This window comes from Phocoena phocoena, chromosome X (genome assembly GCF_963924675.1).
Source record: "Phocoena phocoena chromosome X, mPhoPho1.1, whole genome shotgun sequence".
NCBI classification, from domain to species: Eukaryota; Metazoa; Chordata; class Mammalia; order Artiodactyla; family Phocoenidae; genus Phocoena; species Phocoena phocoena.
In genome coordinates, this window is record NC_089240.1 from 53,848,866 (window position 1) to 53,857,968 (window position 9,103).

Sequence of the window (9,103 nt, forward strand, 5' to 3'; positions counted from 1 at the left end):
TGGCCTTTATCATGTTGTGGTATGTCCCTTCTATAACCAATATTTTGAGTGTTTTTATCACAAAAGGATGTTGTATGTTATCAAATGATTTTTCTGCACCTATTGAGTAGATCACATGATTTTTATCTTTCATTCTGTTAGTTTGTTATTGTATTAAATATATTGATTTGTCTTTATTGAACCATTCTAGCATCCCAGAGATAAATCTTTCTTGGTAATGGTGTATAATCCTTTTAGTGTGTTATTGAATTTGATTTGTTAAATTTTTAAACAACTTTATTGGAGTATAATTGCTTTACAATTGTGTGTTTCTTCTTTAAAACAAATTGAATTGGCTATACACATACATATATCCCCGTATCTTCTCCATCTTGCGTCTCGCTCCCACCCTCCCTATCCCACCCCTCTAGGTGGTCACAAAGCACTGAGCTGATCTCCCTGTAATCATCAGGAATAAGGGTATATAATGCTCTTTTCTTGTAGTTTCCTTATCTGGCTTTGGTATCAGGGTAATGCTGGGCTTGTAAGTATTCCTTCCCCTTCAATATTTTGGAACATTTTGAGAAATATTGATGTTAATTCTTCTTTAAATATTAGATAGAATTTCCCAGTAAGACCTTCTGATCCTGGGGTTTTCTGTGTTTGAGGGTTTTGATTCCTCATTCCATAATTTTACTCATAATTGTCTCTTCAGATTTTTTTGTATCTTCCTGATTCTGTTTTAGTAGGTTGTGTGTTTCTAGGAATTTAACTATTTCTTCTAGGTTATCTAATTTGTTGTCATATAATTGTTCATAGTAGTCTTTTATGATTCTATGCATTTCTGTGGTATCATTTGAAATGTCTTCTCTTTCATTTCTAATTATATCATTTGAGTCCTCTCATTTTCATAGTCTCACTAAAGATTTGTCCATTCTATCATTTCAAAAAATCAGCTCTTAGTTTTGTTCATTCTTTTTATAGATTTTCTGTTTGCTATATCATTTATTTTCACTCTGAGCTTTATTATGTGCTTCCTTATGCTAACTTTGAGCTTAATTTGTTCTTTTCCTAGTTTACTAAGGTGTAAAGCTCAGTTGCTTTTTGAGATAATTCTAATTTCTTAATATACACACTTATCACATAAACATTTCTCTCAGAAGTACCTGTCCAGCATCCCATAGGATTTGATATATTTTATTTCCATTTTCACTTTTTTGAGATACATTTATTTTTTCATATTTTAAGTTATTTATTTATTTTTATTTTATTGGAGTATAGTTGATTTACGATGTTGTGTTACTTTCAGGTGCACATCAAAGTGACTCAGTTATACAGGTACATATATTTATTTTCTCATGTATGTTATCACAGAATATTGAATAGAGTTCCTTGTGCTATACAGTAGGTCCTTATTGGTAATCTATCTTATATATAGTAGTTTCTGTGTGTTTATCCTAAGTTTATTATTTATTCCTCCCCCCATGTTTCCCATTTGGTAACCATAAGTTTGTTTTCAATATCTGTAAGTCTATTTCCATTTGTAAATATGTTCGTTTGTTTCTTTTCTTTTTTAAAAAAAAATTAGATTCCACTTATGAGTGATATCATGACACTTGTCTTTGTCTGCCTTACTTCACTTAGTATGATAATCTCTAGGTTCATCAATGTTGCTGTAAATGGCATTATTTCATTCTTTTTTATGGCTGATTAGTATTCCATTGTATATATGGAATACTATATATAGTATAGCAACGTTTTTATCTATTCCTCTGTCAATGGACATTTAGGTTTCTTCCATGTCTTGATTATTGTAAATTTTGCTGCAGTGAACATTGTGGTGCATGTATCTGTTTGAATTATGGTTTTCTCCGGATACATGCCAAAGAGTGGGATTGCTGGGATATATGGTAGTTCTATTTTAGTTTTTTTTTTAATTAGTTTATTTATTTATTTATTTATGTCTGCATTGGGTCTTCATTGCTGCATGCAGGCTTTCAGTATTTGCAGTGAGTGGGGGCTACTCTTCATTGTGGTTCGTGAGCTTCTCATTGTGGTGGCTTCTCTTGTTGTGGAGCACTGGCTCTAGGCATGTGGGCTTCAGTAGCTGTGGCACACAAGCTCAGCAGTTGTGTCTCACAGGCTCTAGAGTGCAGGCTCAGTAGTTGTGGCACACGGGCTTAGTTGCTCCGCAGCATGTGGAATCATCCCGGACTGGGGCTGGAACCCATGTCCCCTGCATTGGCAGGTGGATTCTTAACTTCTGTGCCACCAGGGAAGTCCTCTAGTTTAGTTTTTTAATGAACCACCATACTGTTCTCCATCTTGATTGTACCAATTTACATTCCCTCCAACAGTGTAAGAGGGTTTCCTTTTCTGCACACCCTCCCAAACATTTACTGTTATAGACATTTTGCTGATGGCCATTCTGACTGGTGTACTTTGATTTTACTTTACTTGCATTGCACTTTTGATTTGCATTTCTCTGATAATTAGTGATGTCAAGCATCTTTTCATGTGCTTTTTGACCATCTGTATGTCTTTTTTAGAGAAACGTCTATTTAGATATTCTGCCCATGTTTTAATTAGGTGGCTTTTTTTTTTCTGAACTGCATGTGCTATTTTTATCTTTTGGAGATTAATCCTTTGTTGGCCACTTTGTTTGCAAATATTTTCTCCCATTCTGTGGGTTGTCTTTGGTTTTGTTTATGGCTCCCTTTGCTGTGCAGAAGCTTTTGAGTTTAATTAGGTCCCATTTGTTTATTTTGTTTTTATTTTCATTAATCTAGGAGGTGGATCAAAAAAGATATTGCTGAGATTTATGTCAGAGAGTATTCTGCTTATGTTTTCCTCTAAGAGCTTTATAGCGTCTGACCTTGCATTTAGGTCTTTGACCCATTTCATGTTTATTTTTGTCTACGGTGTTAGACAGTGTCTAATTTCAGGGTTGTTTTTTTTTTTTTTTTTGCTGCATTGAGTCTTCATTGCTGTGCATGGGCTTTCTCTAGTTTTGGCAAGTGAGGCCTACTCTTTGTTGTGGTGCACAGGCTTCTCCTTATGGTGGCTTCTCTTGTTGTGGGGCACAGGGTCTAAGCATATGGGCTTCAGTAGTTGTGGCATGCGGGCTCAGTAGTTGTGGCTCTCAAAAGTTGTGACAGTGGACGTCCTTGCCTTATTCCTCATCCTAGATGGAATGCTTTCAAATTTTCACCATTGAGAATGATGTTAGCTGTGGTTTTTTTATATATGGCCTGTATTATGATGAGGTAAGTTCCCTCTATGCCCACTTTCTGGAGAGATTTTACTTTAAAAGGGTGTTGAATTTTGTCAAAACCTTTTTTTGTATCTATTGAGATGATCGTATGGTTTTTATTTTTCTGTTTGATAATACAGTGTGTCACACTGATTGAGTTGTGGATATTAAAGAATCCTTGCTTTCCTGGGATAAAACCCACTTGATCATGGTGTATGGTCCTTTTAATGTGCTATTGGATTCTGTTTGCTAGTATTTTGCTGAGGATTTTCACATCTATGTTCATCAGTGATACTGGCCTATAGTTTTCTTTTTTGTAGTATCTTTTTCTGGTTTTGGTATCAGGGAGATTGTGGCCTCATAAAATGAGCTTGGGAGTGTTTCTTCCTCTGTAATTATTTGGAAGACTTTCAGAAAGATAGGTGTTAACTTTTCTCTAAATGTTTGAAAGACTTTGCCTGTGAAACCATCTGGCCCTGGGATTTTGTTTGTTAGAAGTTTTTAAATCACGGTTTCAATTTTAGTACCTGTGATTGGTCTGTTCATATTTTCCATTTCTTCCTGATTCAGTCTTGGTAGGTTGCATCTTTGTAATAATTTGTCCATTTCTTCTAGGTTGTCTGTTTTGTTGGCATATTTTTTTGTAGTAGTCTCTCATCTTTTGGATTACTGTTGTGCCAGTTTTAATTTCTTCTTTCTCATTTCTACTTATTTTTTTTTTGGATGGAGATTTTATTTGATGACTTTAAGATCCTTTCATTCTTGAGAATTGAGGGATATTGTTTTCCCATTCCAAAATTAGTCACAACTGATGTTTGACATGCCATGGAATTTTCATGTGATATGTATTCTCCTCTTCATTGGTTGTCTCATCTCTTTCTTTTTTGAATCCAAACTTCTAGAATTAGTGTTCTCAACTATGTCCTCTAAGTTCCAGATTCCTAGCTTCACCTCAACTAAGAGAAATCAAGCTTTTGTGTTTATCATGTCACTGAAATGGCACTGGTTTTTCCTTCTCTTGTGTTTCCTGCCTAGAGAAGTTCCTTTAGCATTTGTTGCAAAGCTGGTTTGGTCGTGCTAAATTTTTTTACCTTTTTCTTGTGTGTAAATGCTTTAGTTTCTCTGTCGAATCTGAATAAATCTTTGCTGGATAGAGTAATGTTGGTTGTAGGTTTTTCCCTTTCATCACTTTAAATATGTCCTGCCACTCCCTTCTAGCTTGCAGAGTTTATGCTGAAAGATCAGCTGTTAACCTTATGGGGATTCCCTTGAATATTATTTGTTGTTTTACCCTTGCTGCTTTTAATATTTTTGTTTGTATTTAATTTTTGATAGTTTGATTAATATGTGTCTTGGCATGTTTTTCCTTCGACTTATCCTGTATGTGACTCTCTGTGCTTCCTAGACTTGATTGACTATTTCCTTTCCCATATTAGGGAAGTTTTAAACTATAATCTCCTCAAATATTTTCTCAGTCCCTTTCTTTTTGTCTTCTTTCTGGGACCCCTATAATTCGAATGTTGGTGCATTTAATGTTGTCCCAGAGGTCTGAGACTATCCTCAATTATTTTCATTATTTTTTCTTTATTCTTCTCTGTGGTAGTGATTTCCACTATTTTATCTTACAGATCACTTATCCGTTCTTCTGCCTCCGTTATTCTGCTATTGATTCCTTCTAGAGAATTTTGAATTTCATTTATTTTGTTGTTCATCATTGTTTGTTCGTCATTTAGTTATTCTAGGTCCTTGTTAAATGTTTCTTTTATTTTTTCCATTCTATTTCCAAGATTTTGGATCATCTTTACTATCATTACTCTGAATTATTTTTCAGGTAAACTGCCTATTCCCTCCTCATTTGTTTGGTCTGGTGGGTTTTTACCTTGCTCCTTCATTTGCTGTGTGTTTCTCTGTCTTTTCATTTTGTTTAACTTACTGTATTTGGGGTCTCCTTTTCACAGGCTTCAGAATCATAGTTCCCATTGTTTTTGGTGTCTGCCCCCAGTGGATGCATTTGGTTCAGTGGGTTGTGTAGGCTTCCTGGTGGAGAGAACTGGTGCCTGTGTTCTGGGGGATGAGCCCAGATCATGTTTTTCTGATGCGTAGAACCACATTCAGCGATGTTTTTTTGGGTGTTTTTGACCTTATTATGATTTGAGGCAGCCTCTCTACTAATGGGTGGGGTTGTGTTCCTGTCTTGTTGTTTGGCATGTGGTGTCCAGCACTATAGTTTGCTGATCATTGAGTGGATCTGGGTCTTAGCACTGAGATGGAGATCTCTGGGAACGCTTTCGCTATTTGATGTTATGTGGAGCTGGGAGGTCTCTGGTGGACCAGTGTCCTGAACTCAGCTCTCCCACCTCATAGACTCAGACATGACACCTGGCCAGAGCACGAAGACCCTGTCAGCCACATGGCTTAGAAGAAAAGGGAGAAAGAAAGGAAGGAAGGAAGAAAGAAAGAAAGAAAGGAAGAAAGAAAGAAAGAAAGAAAGAAAGAAAGAAAGAAAGAAAGAAAGAAAGAAGGAAAGAAGGAAAGAAAGAGAAAGAAAGGAAGAAAGAAGTAAAATAAAACAAAGTTATTCAAATAAAAAATATTATTAACAATAAAAATTTTTTTAAATAATTTAAAAAAGAAAGAAAGAAAGGAGAGCAACCAAACCAATAAACAAAGCCACCAATGATAACAAGCACTAAAAACTATACAAAGAAAAAAAAAAAGACAGACAGAATCCTAGGACAAATGGTAAAAGCAAAGCTCTACAGACAAAATCACAAAAAGAAGCATACACATACACACTCATAGAAAGAGAAAAAGGGAAAAAATATGTATATATATATATATATATATAAAGGAAGAGAGCAACCAAATCAATAAAATCTACCAATGATAATAAGCTCTAAATACTAAACTAAGATAAACATAAAACCAGAAACAAATTAGATGCAGAAAGCAAACACCAAGTCTACAGTTGCTCTCAAAGTCCACTGCCTCCATTTTGGGATGATTTGTTGTCTCTTCAGGTATTCGACAGATGCAGGGTACATCAAGTTAATTGTGGAGATTTAATCCACTGCTCCTGAGGCTCCTGGGAGATATTTCCCTTTCCCTTCTTTGTTCGCACAGCTCCTGGAGTTCAGCTTTGGATTTATCTCCACTTGTGCATGTAGGTTTCCTGAGGGCCTCTGTTCCCCACCCAGACACGAGGGGGTTAAAGTACAACCTGATTAGGGGGCTCTGGCTCACTCAGGCTTGGGGGAGGAAGGGTTATGGAATGCAGGGTAAGCCTACACCAGCAGAGGCCAGCATGACATTGCAGCAACCTGAGGTGCGCCATGTGTTCTCCTGGGGAAGTTGTCCCTGGATCACGGCACCCTGGCACTGGTGTGCTGTGCAGGCTCCCAGGAGGGGAGGTGTGGATAGTTACCTGTGCTTTCACACAGGCTTCTTGGTGGCTGAAGCAGCAGCCTTAGCGTTTCATGCCCGTCTCTGGTGCCCACACCAATAGCCGTGGCTCGCGCCTGTCTCTGGCACTTGTTTGAGTGGTGGTCTGAATCACCTCTCCTTGCACACCCTGAAACAATGGTCTCTCGCCTCTTAGGCAGTTCCATGCTTTTTCCCAGCCTCCCTCCCGCCTAGCTGTGGTGCACTATCCCTCTTCAGGCTGTGTTCACACAGCCAACCCCAGTCCTCTCCCTGGGATCTGACCTCCGAAATCTGAGCCTCTTCTCCCAGCTCACGCCTGCCCCAGCAGGTGAACAGTCAAGCCTCTCAGGCTGGTGAGTGCTGGTCAGCATCTATCCTCTATGTGGGAATCTCTCCTCTTTGTCCTCTGCACCCCTATTGCTGTGCTCTCTTCTGTGGCTCTGGAGCCTCCACCTCCCACCACCACCCCATGTCCACCAGTGAAGGGGCCTCCTAGTGTGTGGAAACATTTCCTCCTTCAGAGTTCCCTCCCAGAGGTGCAGGTCCTGTCCATATTCTTTGGTCTCTGTTTCTTCTTTTGCCCTACCCAGGTACGTGGGGAATTTCTTTCCTTTTGGGAAATCTGAGGTCTTCTGCCAGCGTTCAGTAGGTGTTCTGTAGGAGTTGTTCCACATGTAGATGTATTTCTGATGTATTTGTGGTGAAGAAGTTGATCTCCACGTCTTACTCCTCTGCCATCTTGTAGGTCCCCCCTCTACTGTTATTGATTTGAGTCCTCTCCCTTCTTTTGTTGGTGAGTCTGGCTAAAAATTTATCAATATTTTTTATCTTCTCAAAGAACCACCTTTTAGTTTTGTTGATATTTTCTATAGTTTTCATTGTCTATTTTTCATTTATTTCTGCTCTGATCTTTATGATTTCTTTCCTTCTACTAACTTTGGGTTTTGTTTGTTCCTCTTTCTCTTGTTGTATTAGGTGTAAGGTTTGTTTTTTTTACTTGAGATTTTTCTTGTTTCCTGAGATAATATTGTATCCCTATAAACTTCTCTCTTTGAACTGGTTTTTCTGTGTCCCAAAGGTTTTGGATCATCGTGTTCTTGTTGTCATTTGTCTCTCTGTGTTTTTTGATTTCCTCTTCAATTTCTTCAGTGATCCATTGGTTGTTTAGTAACATATTGTTTCACCTCCACATATTTGTGTTTTTCACACTTTATTTTCCTCTAATTTCTTTATAATCACATATCGCTGTGGGCCGAAAAGATGCTTGGTATGATTTCAATTTTTCTAAGTTTATCGAGGCTTGATTTGTTACCCAAGATGTGATCTATCCTGGAGAATGTTTCGTGTGCACTTGAGAAGAAAGTACATTCGGCTGCTTTTCGATGGAATGCTCTATAAATATCAATTGTGTCCATCAGGTCTAATGTTTCATTTAAGGCCTGTGTTTCCTAATTGATTTTCTGTCTGGATGATGTGTCCATTGATAAAAGTGGGATATTAAAGTTCCCCACTAATATCATGTTACTGTCAATTTCTCCTTTTATGGCTGTTAGCATTTGCCTTATTTATTGAGGTGATCCTATGTTGAGTGTATATATATTTACAATTGTTATATCTTCTTGGATTGATCCTTTCATCATTATGTAGTGCCCTTCTTTGTTTCTTGTAACAGTCTTTATTTTAAAGTCTATTTTGTGTAATATGAATATTGCTACTCCTGCTTTTTTAAATTTCCATTTTCATGGAATATTTTTCCTTATTCTCACTTTCAGTCTGTATGTGTCCCTAGATCTGAAGTTGGTCTCCTCTAGACAGCATGTATATGGGTCTTTTTTTGTATCCATTCAGCCAGTCTGTGTCTTTTGGTAGGAACATTTAATCCATTTACATTTAAGGTAATTATCGATATGAATGTTCTTATTACCATTTTGTTAATTGTTTTGGATTTGTTTTTGAAGGTCCTTTTTCTTCCCTTCCTCTTTTGTTCTCTTCTCTCATGATTTAATGTCTATCTTTAGTGATATGTTTGGTTGCTTTTTCTTTTCTGTGTGTGTATCTATTGTAGATTTTTGGTTTTCAGTTCTCATGTGGTTTTGCTATAACATTCTGTATATGAAAAAGATTATTTTAAGTTGCTGATGTCTTAATTTCAAATGCATTTCCAATATCTTGCATTTGTATTCTCCTCCTCTCACAATTGCTGGTTTTGATATTATGTTGTGTGTGGATGATTTTTTACCTTTACTTTGTGTTTGCCTTTACTATTGAGCTTCCTAATTCATAATTTTCTTGGCTTTAGTTGTGGCCTCTTCTTTTCTACCTAGAGAAGATCCTTTTAGGATTTATTGTAACTCTGGTTTGGTGGTACTGAGTTCTCTTAAATTTTGCTTGTCTGTAATACTTTTGATTATTCCATTGAATCTGAATGAGATCCTTTCTGGGTAGAGT